Raw genomic sequence first — 15,472 nt, 5'->3', positions numbered from 1 at the left:
CTAGGTAAATCCACAGCAGAGATTTACATTGCCAACAGTGTACAAGTCTCCAGATATATCTTGTCTATACACTAAAACTAACCCCAGATCTTCTTAATCTGGCAATAGAGAATTGTTTTAAAATTTTTGTTTCCTTAACATTATTTCCACCACCTGATCCAAGTCTCAGTGCTCCCCTATCTAACAACATTGTGAATGTACCTTCAGCAGATTAATTGCCGGAAATTAAGAATTTTTTCAGGGAACTTCTCAGGGCTTGACAATAAATGTTGAACTTTTCTCCAATCTGCATGATAAGGAATATTTTATGAACATCAGATAAGCGTTTTCTGTGCATTACACTTACAAAAATAATGTTCCATCTCTTCGTCAATGATTTAAATTCTAATGTATTGAACTGTTAAGGAGACCTTGGGTTTCACTAAAATGCTCCACAAATTAACCAAACAAGTTTTATTTTTAAATCAGGTTCATATTCAGCAGCTTGGAGAAGGTCCTTGGAATGGTTGTTACTAATGCCTTTAAAAAGATGCCACAATTTTTTGTTGAAATCATGTTTTATTCATTTGCTAGTTTATGTACATTTGAACTTCTGATGTAGTCTTATTGCGTTAGGTAGTGGCATTAATATTTTAACATTTTAAAATATGTTGGCAAAATAAACAGGTTTTGGTTAAATATTGGGGCACTCTAACAGATGTATATATTATATGTTCATGGCAGCTTCAGAAATGCGTTTGGCTCCTATTTAAAACCCAAAATTCAATCATTAGTTGGGCAAGGTGACAGTTCAATTAGAAAGTAAGTCACACATTTAACTGCTGATTAGGATTTAAGTGAATTAAACATTTAAAACTCCAGTGGCTGCTGGTGAGAGTTTTATAAATTTATTTTCTTTCTGCAGCTTTATCAAACACACAGATGTGCGACTGCCGATTTGAAATGGAAGTGAATAGATCGGCTGTTGCTAAAAATATTGCTATCCATCTGGCGCACATTAATTGCTTGACAGGAATACTTGACTTCCATAAAAATCTTAATAATGCGAATGCTATTTTTAAAAAAAGCACAGGTTAAAGTGTACAAGAAAAAAAATCTGGATGTCTGGATTTACATTTTTTAATAATGTTTCTTTACAACATGGAATCATTGTTAACCAGGCTAGAAATCACTGCCCATTCCTAAATGTCCCAGAGAAAGTGGAGGAGACCCATTTTGAACTGTGGTTGATTGATTGGTGAGCATGCTTATTGGGTAAGGGAATTACAACATTTGGGCTTAGAAATGAGGAAATACCGAAGTTTTTTTCAGGGTGGCTTGGTACTGATCTACCCAACACTGCTAGAAACAGCGAAAGTTGCGAATGCATCTCAGGCTATCGCACAAACCAACCTTCCTTCTCACCACCTCAGGGAAGCAGCCAACATATTAAAGGACACATCCATTCCTGGTCACACTCTCTCCTCCCCACCACCCCTCCTCCCATCAGACAGAAGATATACGAGCTTGTAAACACACATCTCCAGATTCAAGGACAGTTTCACAAGATCACAAGATGCACAAGTAGGCCCATCAAGTCTGTTCCACCATTCTAATCACCCATCTGCCTACTCAGCCCCACTCCCTGGTCTTCTCCCTATAACCCTTGACGCCCCGACTAATCAAATACCTGTCAATCTCTGCCTTAAATGCACCTAATGACCACACTTCCATACCCTCCTGTGGCAATAAGTTCCACAGACTCACGATCCTCTGACTAAATAAAAATACATTTCACATCTATTTTAAATTGATGCCCTTTTATCCTGAAGTTACGCCCCCTTGTCCAAGAATCCTACATCTTGCCAAATCTACTCTGTCCAGGCCTTTCAGCATTCAAGATGCCTCTATGAAATCCTTCCTTACCCTTCTGTACTCCAACGAGTACAGTCCAAGAGCTGACAATCATTCATCATCCGCTAACCCTTTCATTCCTGGTATCTTTCCTGCTGTTATTAGATTCTTGAACAGACATCTCATTTGTGAAAGATGATGCTTTGCATTGTTTAACTGTGCCTTTGTCTTTGACACTTTTTGTTTTATGCAACAATATACTGTGAAATTTTGTTATATTGTAACACTTGTTGGAGGGCGACACGGTAGTGTAGTGGTAAGTGCAACACCTTTACAGCATCAGTGATTGGGACCGGGTTTAAAATCCCACGCTGTCTATTAGAAGTTTGTATGTTCTCCCTGGATCAAAATTATTCTCAGAATCTCTGAAAGGATGAGAATTTAGACAACAACTGGAATTCAGGGATCAAAATATTATACTGCCAAATTGTAGAATTTAGCACACAAGATTCCACAGATGTGCTTTGACATAGATGAGTTGCAGTCAATTTATAAGCATTGCAGAAGCATAGCGGCTACATTGCTCGATCTAGACCAGCAATCCAGAGGTTTGGACTATTAATGTCAAGGTGCATGCTAAAATACTACATGGCATTTGGACAATTTAAGCTCAGTCAACTAAATCATTTAAGAATAAAATGCTTGTGTCAGTAATACTGGCATGAATTATGGCAAAAGATCAAGATTATTTTTATTGTCATGTAATTAAACAAAAAATATATTACATGAAATTTCCTTAAGGCAGATAAAGAGTCGCTATCAGAAAAAATTGTCCAGCACCCCTTAGAGCCAAAGAAAAAGAAGCCAAAGAGTCTTCCCCCTCCAGTCCAAAACCATCAGCAACCAGAGCTCCAGATGCACAACTCTGATGCGATCAGGAAGCCTCCAGCACGCTCTCACATCCTGGTTCCAATACCTGGTACCCCTTCAGCCAGTCTAGAGCCAGTCAGAAAGAAACACTAAATCCTTTAGGAGGAAGGAAATCTGCCATCCTTATTCCTTCCTCTCAAATGTGATACAAAGCCTCAATCTTCTTGGCCACCCCCGGTGATTGAAGACGATATCTTTCCCCTCTGGTTTTGTCAGTTCTTTGGCGACAAAGTGGGATGGGCAGACTCTTCCACAGTGGCAGGTGACAGGAGGACAAGTGGGTATTTGGTGGGAAGATTTTCCCCTTCGGAGGCCCACAAATGGCTTCTGATGCATACTTCAATATCAAGCTTACAGAGTGCAGCAATGCTAACAACCAACATCAGAGTTTGTGAGCTATGACAGCAGAACAGCGGTCAGAAACAATGCTGTAGTGACGCTCCATGAAGATCCTAACATTCTGGGTCCAGAACTTTATTCGGAAGGTGCATGAATGTTAATGCCCACACACAAGTGGGCAAACTGACAGCTGCTGTCTCCCATGTACACACACATTGGACTCTAGCCATGTTGTCCCCTGCTCAGGGCTTGTAACACGCCCATATATTTCATATATAAAGTCTACTCTGAACAGGTCTCAGTTGCTAAAACAGTGTCTTAGCTGCCATCTTGCCAAGAGGCATGAAGGAACGATAGGGGGTAAATTCTGGCCTTACCTGCCGCATTCATCTTGCAAGAAAAAAATTAAAAGAACCCCACCTTTTCAAAACCAGAGCCAACATTCCACGCCGATACTGTGAATCCTCATGAAATATCATTGATTCAAAATGTTCACACTATTTTTCTCTCCACAGATGCTGCCAGAGCAGCCAAACATTTCTCAAAATTGCACAAACTATTTAACACAGATGGGGATGTTGTGTTCTTTACTGAACTCCGCGCTGACAGACCTCTGCACCAACTGATCTCTCTCTCTGTGAATCTGTACTTTTGGACTGTGCCTTGTTGTACAATGTACTAGATGTCTATTGGTCTGATCACAACCAACCTCCATCACTGCGTCACAGTACACACGAGAATAAACCTGAAGATGAAATTTCTGCACTTTCAGACATGACATCTGTGCTGAAATGTGCGATATGCATGAAAAATGTGCTTTGCTATCTCAAACAGATTAACATTTAGTTCAGCAAGGGCTTGCACCTGACAACAGCTCACACACATCATCTTTCAAAAGGCTTTTCCCACCATGAAGAGAAGACAGAAGAAGCTAGGTTATCCAGGAGAAGCACTGGTGTTCATTAGCTTTGATTTTCTTATTTTAATTTAGGCATACTGCCTGGCAACAGACCTTTCCGGCCCTCGAGCCTGTGCCACCCAAATACCCCAAGCAACTTGCTACCTCTGTACATTTTTAAGAGCAGGAGAAAACCAGAGCAGCCAGAGGAAACCCACACAGACACAAGGAGGACATACAAACTCCCCACCGACAGCACCAGATTCGAATCTTCATCACTGGGGCTGTAAAAGCATTGTGCTAACCACTACACAAACCGTGCTGCCCTCGACATTAAATAGTTTCAGGAGTAACGTGAATCCTAACTGCTCCCCCGCTGTCGACCCTTTCTCCTTGTGCACTCCACACACACACACACACACACACACACACATGATTTACTTTCATGTTCATGGACTGCATAAGGCAACAACAATAAAGATGACAGCTGTTGACAGAAATAGGTTACATTTACCTGACAGAAATATTCACTCATCAGATATTCACTTAAATGGAACAGACTACACAAGTAAAATAATGGTGTGAAAAAGTTTAAAAAAAAACTTTCATTTGATATAACTCTTTTCAAGTGCCTGATTCCTGCATCACACAGTAAGGCATCAATTGCAGGACTAAAAGGGATCATTCTAAACCTATGCTATGTGTCACTTGGGGATGATCTATCAGGACTTTTAGATTTTAAATAAAAAATAACATACTGCTGAAGAGACAGTGTTTCCATGATCTTTAGGCTACTAAGGAACTAGGTGGGGACCCTGATTAAAATAGGGCAATTGCTTCTTTACCTGCAAGATCTGCTATTATCTCAGGTATAATTTGATGCAACTTTGATATCTGCTCACCTGCATTACATCCTGAAACATTCCAGTAGTCTGCCTCTCAAGCAGTTAGAAAAATACAGCTGTGCAATCCCTCTCCTGCATAGATTGCAATCTGTTCATCAAAGTTAATAGGTATGAAATGAAGAGGTATCCGCCATGCTGAAAATCCAGATGAACATACTTCAATCTGTCACAAACTTGCTAATTAGAACAATTCTCATTACATTTCAGATTCATTGCAATCTTCAGATTTATAACTTGCCGCGTGAAGCTCAATATTAGAAACCAAATCCCAGCCTGGTTCTGGAAAGAATGGATTATCTCCATTCCCTAGTTTAAATGGATTTAAATGTTTATTCACCGTAAAGCTGACTTCCACCCTTTCAGTTATTTGATAAATTGGCAAATTTTCAATTCAGTTAGCAAAATTTGAAGTTACTAAATTAAGAATATACCATTCGCTGCATTGAAAAGGTTTGCTCCTTTCCGAAAATATTGCAATTTCAGAGCAAAAATTATGTGAATTCCGTTCAGTTCTTAAAAGCATAAATACAATTTGCCATTGAGAGTTTGGAAAGAATTAGAAGCTAATTTTTTTTAATGTGCACGAGGAGAGAATTATTTGCAGTCATGATGGTCATCAAATAGACAAGGCAATAAAAGAGGTTTAAACCACTAACGTCGAGGTACTCGAGATGGCAGAGGTCGACAGCATCGAGTCCACGCTGCTGAAGATCCAGCTGCGCTGGATGGGTCACGTCTCCAGAATGGAGGACCATCGCCTTCCCAAGATCGTATTATATGGCGAGCTCTCCACTGGCCACCGTGACAGAGGTGCACCAAAGAAAAGGTACAAGGACTGCCTAAAGAAATCTCTTGGTGCCTGCCCCATTGACCACCGCCAGTGGGCTGATAACGCCTCAAACCGTGCATCTTGGCGCCTCACAGTTTGGCGGGCAGCAGCCTCCTTTGAAGAAGACCGCAGAGCCACCTCACTGTATTTAAAAAGGAGAAAAAAGGCAGGTTGAATCTAACGTATTCGAGTTATGATCACGGTTTTGAGCAATTTATTATAGGAAGGAAATTGAAGCAATAGAACAGATGGCGCATATATGTACAAACATATCATTAGGGTTAATTGTATTATTTAGTAAGCCTTATCAGGTTAGAGCTCTTAAAGAACACTAAAATAAATACCAACTATTTTTTTCATTAGTGAGATAACAAAATCTTATAAATTTAACAGAACAACAAAAAGAGTTATTTTAAGCATGAGGCACTTTTTCTTTTTTTAGGATCTTCAAACAAATTAGACAAGTTCATATACCAAAAAAAATTCTCTTGTCAAAATGTCTGAAGGGATTTTTTTTTTACTTCGTTGATCCCCATTGAAATCAGTGGGGTCGCTGAGGTTTTATTCAGCAATTTACTGATGTTGTTTTGGTGCCAACTCAGCCCAGTGGAGGCAATCAAAGAGTGAGCTGAAGTGAAAACTGTTGCAGAGTACCCTCAGAGGAAGGTCTGGTTAAAAAAAAAAATTCTGCCAGCTGTATCCTTCTTTGGAAATAACAAGCCCTCAAATTAAAGGTTAGCTACAGCCAAACTCGCTTACCATTTCCAGGATTTCCCATCCCTAAAATTGTGATCATGTGCTTGTGGAAGAGGAACTTTCCCCTTTCTCACCTCTTCAACTGACGATTAAAAATACATAGAGTGCACCAAAGTTTTCTTCATAACCAAAATTCTCATATATTTCTCTCTCCAAACACCTCTATCAAAAAAACAAATGCATTAGCTTAATGCCACTGACCATTAGACACTGAACACTCAGTTGAAGAGGTAGTTAAAAGTTGAGCAGATTGCTGTAACTCTTAAGTCATATTAAATCAAGACAGAAATGTTGCCTCAAGGAATATTAGCTTTTTACAACAAGCCAGTAATGTAATGAGATTCATTTTTAGAAAAAAGTATTTGTTATCTGAATTCAAATTTTGAAGTTGCAATGCTGTGATTTGAACTTATGTTCTTGCACACATTTTATGAAGACCATTCTTTGCTATGTTAACATGAATGGACATCGACCTGAAATATTAATTTGCTTTCTCTCACTACAACTGATGCTTGACCTGTTGTGTATTTACAACATTTATTTCAGATTTCAGGTATCTTCAGGTTTTTGGTTTTAGACCTCTCCTCTCTGGATCATTAGGTCAGAGTACATTCAAGTACTTGTCAATTGGCGGTCTATGGACAACTGATAGTACAGTACAGTTCCTATTATTCAAAATGCTTGGGACCAGACCTATCACGATTAATCAGATTTCTTGGATATTCAAGTATTTTCTCTAAACCAGCCAAGTAGCATCAGGAGATGCTTTTATCAGCTGTCACCGATCCAGACACCTTCCCATGCAGTCGCTGATCCCTGACCCTCCCCACTGTCATCACCAATGCTGCCCGACAGCCCGAGGTCTCACCTCACCTCTAAGTGGTAGGAGATTGCACAGAGATTGTCCTCCAGCAGAATTTCAACAACACCATGAAAGGATATTTGACAGAGGGAGCAGCTCGGGTGAGCAGGGAGTGGCAGCACAGCTGGGGCAGGCGAGTGGGGAGAGCGCGCGATCTTGGACAGGCAAATGGGGAGAGCTGCTCGGGCGGGCGAGCGGGGAGAAAGCGTGGTATTCAATTCAAATTCTGAGAATGCCACAATGCAATTTATCACAAAGTTGCTGTAACTCATGGCAAAAAAAGTGACAATTTATAAATATATGCATTTCTCTGAAATGCATATATTTGAATGTAAGAAGCATAGTGAACAAGGTAGAAGAGGTTAGAGCATGGACAGATACTTGGGGTCATGATATTGTGGCAATTAGTGAGACCTGGCTACAGGAGGGACAGGACTGGCAACTTAATATTCCAGGACACATTTGTTTTAGATGTGATAGAGCAGGGGGTAAAAAAAAAAGGGGGAGGAGTTGCTCTGCTTTTTAATGAGGGCATTACTGCCGTGAGGTGGCAGGATGGTCTGGAGGGATCGTCCAGTGAGGCTGTTTGGATGGAATTGAGGGGTGAAGGAGGCATGAAGGTGCTAATAGGAGTGTATTACAGACCACCAAATGGGCCAAGAAAATTAAAGGAACAAATTTGTAGGGAGATAACGTATATGTGTGAGAATCATAAGGTAGTGATCATGGGAGATTTTAACTTCCTTCACATTGATTGGGATACCCATACAGTTAGAGGTTTGGATGGGCTAGAGTTCGTTAAATGTGTTCAAGATTGATTTCTAAATCAATTAGGAGAAGAACCGACTCGGGACGGTGTAATACTAGATCTCCTGTTAGGGAATGAGCTAGGTCAGGTATCGGACATTAATGTTGGAGAACAAATTGGGTCTAGTGATCATAGCTCTGTTAGTTTTCGGGTAGTTTTACGGAAGAGCAAGGAGGGGCCTAAAGTTGAGGTTCTGGATTGGATAAGAGCAAATTTCGAAGGAATAAGAAGGGATTTGGGGTCTATTGAGTGGGACAGGATATTTTCAGGTAAGGATGTAAATGAAAAATGGAGGATATTCAAAAAAGAAATTTTGCGGGTTCAGAGTAGATATGTCCCAGTGAGGATCAAAGGAGGCTTTGGTTTTTGAGAAATATTGGAAATTTGGTTAGGAGACAAAGGGAGGTGTACAAGAGGTATAAAGAGGAGGGAGCTAAGAGTTTGAAGGAGGACTACAAGGAGTGTAGAAGGAATCTTAAGAAAGAAATTAGAAAGGCCAAAAAAAGGCACGAAGAGGCTTTGGCAGACAGAGTAAAAATAAATCCAAAGGGTTTCTATTGGTACATTAAAAGTAAAAGATTAGTGAAGGATAAAATTGGACCCCTTGTAGATAGTGAGGGTAGGCTGAGTGAGAAGTCAGAGGAAATGGGGGAAATTTTGAATGATTTCTTTGCCTCGGTATTCACTAGGGAAAAAAATATTGAGCCAGTTGAAGTAAAGAAAAATAGTGAGGAGGTCATGAAGCATATAAGGATAACCGAGGAGGTAGTGATGGCTATGTTGAAAAAGATAAAGGTGGATAAATCTCCGGGACCGGACAAAATATTCCCAAGGACACACAGGGAAGCTTGTGGACAGATAGTGGGGCCATTAACAGAGATATTTAGGATGTCACTGGTCATGGGGGTAGTGCCAAAGGATTAGAGGGTGGCGTATGTGGTTCCACTGTTTAAAAAAGGGTCCAAATGTAAATCTGGGAATTATAGACCCGTGAGTCTGACATCTGTGGTGGGTAAGATGATGGAAAGTATTCTGAGGGATGGTATTTACAAATATTCGGAGGTACAGGGATTGATAGGGAGTAATCAACATGGTTTTGTCAGGGGTAGATAATGCTTGACAAACCTGATTGAGTATTTCGAGTGGGTTACAAAAAAGGTTGATGAAGGGAAAGCTGTGGATGTTGTCTATTTAGACTTTAGTAAAGCTTTTGACAAAGTTCCCCACAGGAGGTTAGGAAAAAAGGTGGAGGCATTAGGTATAAATAAGGAGGTAGTGCAATGGATTTAGCAATGGTTGGATGGGAGGTGTCAGAGAGTAATGGTGGAAAATTGTTTGTCCAATTGGAGGCCGGTGACTAGTGGAGTTCCTCAGGGATCAGTCCTGGGTCCACTATTGTTTGTTATATATATTAACGATCTGGAAGTAGGGGTAGAGAATTGGATAAGCAAGTTTGCGGATGATACAAAGATTGGTGGTGTTGTGGACAGTGAGGAAGATTACCGTAGATTAAAAGGTGATTTAGGAAGGCTGGAGGTGTGGGCTGAGAAATGGCTGATGGAATTTAATACAGATAAGTGTGAGGTGTTACATTTTGGAAAGGTAAATCTAAATAGGTCATATGCATTAAATGGTAGGCTATTGAGATGTGCAGAGCAACAAAGGGATTTAGGAGTGATGGTAAATAGTACCCTCAAGGCTGATACTCAGGTAGATGGTGTGGTGAAGAAGGCATTTGGAATGTTGGCCTTCATAAATCGGAGTATTGAATTGAAGAGTAGGGAGGTTATGATGAAATTGTACAAGGCATTCGTGAGGCCAAATTTGGAGTACTGTGTACAGTTTTGGTCACCAAATTATAGGAAAGATATAAACAAAATAGAGAGAGTGCAGAGAAGGTTCACGAGAATGTTGACAGGATTTCAAGGTTTGAGTTACAGGGAAAGGTTGTGCAGACTATGGCTTTTTTCTCTGGAGCGTAGAAGATTGAGGAGGGACTTGATAGAGGTGTTTAAGATTTTAAAAGGGACAGAGTAAATGTGGATAGGCTTTTTCAATTAAGAGTGGGGGAGATTCAAACTAGAGGGCATGGTTTAAGATTGAAGGGTGAAAATTATAAGGGGAACATGAGGGGAAATTTCTTTACGCAGAGGGTGGTAGGAATGTGGAATGAGCTTCCGGCAGACGTGGTCGAGGCGGGATCATTGGTTACATTTAAAGATAGACTGGATAGTTACATGGAGAGGAGAGGACTGGAGGGGTATGGACCGGGTGCTGGTCAGTGGGACTAGGAGGGTGGGGATTTGTTACGGCATGGACTAGTAGGGCTGAACTGGCCTGTTCTGTGCTGTAAGTGGTTATATGGTTAACTGCTATCCTTTCCTTCAATGTGTCTTCTCTCTCTTTGGCTTGTCTTCGCGGACGAAGAGTTATGGAGGGGTACGTCCACGTCTGCTGCAGGCTCGTTGGTGACTGACAAGTCCAATGCGGGACAGGCAGGCACGGTTGCAAGGGAAAATTGGTTGGTTGGGGTTGGGTGTTGGGCTTTTACTCTTTTGTCTTTCGTCAGTGAGGTTGGCTCTGCGGTCTTCTTCAAAGGAGGTTGCTGCCCGCCGAACTGTCAGGCGCCAAGATGCACAGTTGGAGGCGATATCAGCCCACTGGCGGTGGTCAATGTGGCAGGCACCAAGAGATTTCTTTAAGCAGTCCTTGTACCTCTTCTTTGGTGCACCTCTGTCTCGGTGGCCAGTGGAGAGCTCGCCATATTTTTTTCCTTTTAATTTTTTCCTTTAACCTTTGTTATTTAGCCATCCTGGTTGGTTTTTTTCCCTAGAGTCAGTAGAGGTCTATAACACCATGTAATGGAGGATTTAGACCAGCTTATGCAAGAAGGGATGCAGTTGCATCAGAAGGCATAATCTAAATTCCACCATGAGGCCCAGGATACAGTTGAATAGGAAGACATTATCTAAATTTACACTGGGGCCCAGGGATGCATATGAATCAGTAGACATTATCCAACTTCCACCATGAGGCCCAGGATGCAGTTGTCTTTTGTTGGTCGCAGACTGTCAGGAGACCTTGAAGATAATTAAATCATTTATTCAGAAATAAGCTATGAGTAAACAATTTTTTGGGTAATATAAGGCACGGTCCCACTGCTGAAGTGGAGACTCTGAGGGGTGGAAACGTCTCTCAGCGAGAAGAAGAACTTCTAGAGTCCAGCTAACATCCTGGTCGGGGGAGGTGGAGAAGCTGCTACCGGAGCCCTGACAACCTACTACAAGTGTGCGGTCATTGCCTCGCTTCGGCAGTTGGGACCAGTCCAGGTGTTGATAAGTATAATTGGGAAGGGCTTGCATATTGTTGTGTGAATTCAGCTTTTGAATTTGTGATAAACATTTGTATAAACTGAACTGCTCTCGGTGTGGGTGTCTATTTTCTTTCGGTAGCTCAAACACTGCGACCAATCTAAAACAAACAAAGTGAGAGATACAAGTTTACCCAGGACACACCAGAATTTGTATTTGTACAATTTAATTGGCTGTTCTTTTTAAGTTGGGTAAGGTGGGGGTGGGGTGGGAGGTGATTATACTGTTTGTTTAAATTTTGCTAGTCTATGAAAACCAAAATAAAATATTTTTTTAAAAATTACTGATCTAGTGAACTTATAATATTTAAAGCAAGGTTGCAAGTTTGATGATCGAAAAAATTCTTAAATGTTTCAACAAAATCTAATAAAAGTCTCATGAGTTGTCTTTGAAGAGATTTTCAGCTTTCTCCTGGTAGTCCATGGGTTTGTTATAATTATTATAAATAGTCTGATTATATATAATGTAGTACATTTTCCATTGAAAGGGAATGGTATAAGGCTGTGGTATTCAAACACATTTCACTCAGACTACAGTAGGCATTCCTCTACATATGTATATACAAAAAAAAATGTATAGACATATAAAATGTGTGTATTCCTATATAAAAGAGTGAAATATATATACACACGTGCACACTAGCATTACCCAGGAAATAAAACACTCGGGCTTGGTATTGTTCCTCAGCTGCCTGCTCCTTGTTTGTCTGGAGGCCTAAGCACTGAGGCAGGCCTGGTGGTGGTGTTCTGTTTCCTGTTCCTTGCCTATCTGGAAGGCCTGAGAACAGAGACGGACGTATCTCTGCTGTTCTGTTTCCTGCTGCCTGCTCCTTGCACGTCTGGAAGCATCAGCAGTGAGGCGAGACTGATGTTCCTCTGCTGTCTCCTTTGTCTAACTCTACGGCCTTATGAAGAGCTTCTGTCAATGTTGCTTTGTTTTTTGGGGGGCACATATTAAACAAGGTTTGGCCATTTGTTTTTATTTCTGAATGTACATTGATGCACAGCACTGTGACTAATTGAGATGTTCCTGGTGCAAGTTCAATTTTTATTATTTTTGAAATGTTGAACTTCATATAGCCTTAAAGGTTAAATTCAATGTGGTCATGACATTCAGCATCAAATGTTACCCCTACTGAACCTCCTTGGATATTTCTAGAGTGCTCCCTATTGATTTGCATGGAGAACAGTCAAACAAACATACATACATAGATGCACAAATATCTTTCAAACTCTGTACAAAATGTGTGTGTGTGTGTGTGTGTGTGTGCACGCACGTGCGCGCAGTACATGCTACAGCAGAGCTTGAAAGCAAGACATTGACTTTATTGACTGTTCGCCCTGCATTTATATAGGCCTGCTAAGCCTGGTTGTCATGCCGCTTCATTTCTGGCAGAAATTATGTAATAGGCTTGCTGGCTGTGGATAGGCTGGCATTCCCTCCATGTGGCCAGCAGCCCATGAAGAAAGCTGATTTAGTTGGCACGCACTTTGCAGGTTCGCCGCATTTGGATGCCATCTTGTGTGTTGGGATGTCGCGGGCCACCACATGCCTCATTTGGATGCCATCTTGTGTGTTGGGATGTCACGGGCCACCGCATGCCTCATTTGGATGCCATCTTGTGTGTTGGGATGTCGTGGGCCACCACATGCCTCATTTGGATGCCATCTTGTGTGTTGGGATCCAAATGCGGCAAACCTGCAAAGTGCATGCCAACTAAATCAGCTTTATATATATATAAAAATAAAATACTGTAGTCTGGTCTGTGGGTGAAATGCATTTGAGAACCACAGCATTACACCATTCCCTTTCAATGAAAAATATACTACTTAATAGATGTAAGCCATAGACATAGGAACAGAAGTAGGCCATTCTGCACATTGATTCTGCTCTGCATTCAAATGATGGCTGATATATTTTTCCTCTCAACCCCATTCTCCTGCCTTCTCCCTGTAACCTTTTTTTAATCCTTACTTTCAAGAACCTATCAATCTCCACTTAAATGACTTGGCCTTCACAGCCATATGTGGTAACAAATTCACCACCTTCTGGCTGAAGAAATTTCTCCTCATTTCTGTTCTAAAGGAATATCATTTTATTTGGGAGGTTGTGGCCTCAGGTCCGAGGCACTCAGCATAGCTCAGTCGTTCTCTCCTTTTGATGTTCCCAAATCCATCTGCGTCTCGGTCACTTCCTTCCTCATTTTTATTTTCATTGAATCCTATTTTGGCTGTCCTTAAAAAAAATTGATCATATTTCTGACTAATATTCACACCAAGCTCTGAGGAGGCAAACACTTGTTACAAACTTTTGTTGCCTGAATCTAATAGTGACAGGCAAAGGAGATGATCTTGAAGAGACAAAAGGGAAGGGAAAATAACTTTGATATTTATTCATATGATGTAGACAACTTGCAAATAGGCACAGATAAATGTTATTTTCAAAGTCAGCATTAACTATCCATCCCTAATTACTTTCATTCAAGTTAATAGTCAAAGACACTTGTCGACTGAGAGTTATCTTCTTATTGGACTGAACAGGACTGCAAATTCAAATCTCTGGTTCATTCGATTCCAGTTCAGAATTCATACCCATAATGTTACTATGCACAGGGCAAACAGGGAGGAGCAAAAGGGAAGTTAAGAGAAATGTATCAGGATTTATTGTCATGAATAGATTTGTTGTTTGACAGCAGCACCACATATAAACCACCTTACAAAAAAATAAATATATTACTAAAAATATATAAATGGAGAAAGGCAATGAAATTGATGGTAATTTATGTAACTCATGAGAGGTTCGCAGGACAGGCTGAAAAAATTGAATGAAGACTGAAATATTGGGTTTGACAAAGTACGAGCTAAACATTTTTTTTAATTAACAAGAACTAGATTCTTAATATATTTATGAGGAAATCATTACTATTCCAGTGGCATTATAACAAGGTCCAAAACCATTTATTAGAGGAAATAAACAAATGGAAGACTTAAATATTCGGCACAATTCCTCAGGAGAAAGGGTGGGTTTTTCAACGTTTCCCTCAACCAATTGCTTCCTCATTTTCAAAACCAACAGAAAATCCAACAAGAGATTCTACTTTAGAAAAAAATTATATTATTATTTTATTTTGCGAAACAAATAGAATTAAACCAATCTAAAATGACTAGAAATAGGTGTGGCCAAAAAAAACCCATGTTGGTTGTACATTTAATTATCATCTTCACAAGAATCTATCGACTCATCTTTCCAGATCTTCCAATATAAATCATTTAGATAGTTAATGGTGAAAGACAGGAGATGGAATCTCACTGGTCCCCTTCCTTTTTCAGTAGCTTTATTCACTGTTGGAATCCAAAAAGATGTAATGAAGACTGAAATATTGGGTTTGACAAAGTACGAGCTAAACATTTTTTTTAATTAACAAGAACTAGATTCTTAATATATTTATGAGGAAATCATTACTATTCCAGTGGCATTATAACAAGGTCCAAAACCATTTATTTGAGGAAATAAACAAATGGAAGACTTAAATATTCGGCACAATTCCTCAGGAGAAAGGGTGGGTTTTTCAACGTTTCCCTCAACCAATTGCTTCCTCATTTTCAAAACCAACAGAAAATCCAACAAGAGATTCTACTTTAGAAAAAAATTATATTATTATTTTATTTTGCGAAACAAATAGAATTAAACCAATCTAAAATGACTAGAAATAGGTGTGGCCAAAAAAAACCCATGTTGGTTGTACATTTAATTATCATCTTCACAAGAATCTATCGACTCATCTTTCCAGATCTTCCAATATAAATCATTTAGATAGTTAATGGTGAAAGACAGGAGATGGAATCTCACTGGTCCCCTTCCTTTTTCAGTAGCTTTATTCACTGTTGGAATCCAAAAAGATGTAATGACATGATTGTCAAAGGCCTTTAACCTGATACTTG

The 15,472-nt window shown here is 40.1% G+C and overlaps 1 long non-coding RNA gene across 3 annotated transcripts in view; it reads left to right on the top strand.

The window, feature by feature from the left end:
- LOC138737443 (uncharacterized) overlaps positions 1-15,472 on the top strand; it is a 71,458-nt gene that overhangs the window by 19,763 nt on the left and 36,223 nt on the right. The window contains exon 3 of one of the 3 annotated variants that reach the window (XR_011340925.1): positions 3,618-3,834. The exons of 1 other annotated variant lie outside the window; for it this stretch is intronic. This is a non-coding gene — a long non-coding RNA (uncharacterized lncRNA). Of the gene's footprint in view, positions 1-904; positions 1,003-3,617; positions 3,835-15,472 lie in introns of those variants that run through there. One more of the 3 variants, XR_011340924.1, reaches the window with a different exon arrangement.

This window comes from Narcine bancroftii, chromosome 6 (assembly GCF_036971445.1).
Source record: "Narcine bancroftii isolate sNarBan1 chromosome 6, sNarBan1.hap1, whole genome shotgun sequence".
Taxonomy (NCBI): domain Eukaryota; kingdom Metazoa; phylum Chordata; class Chondrichthyes; order Torpediniformes; family Narcinidae; genus Narcine; species Narcine bancroftii.
The sequence above is the reverse complement of the archived record's forward strand: the minus strand, read 5'-3'. Positions and strand labels throughout refer to the sequence as shown.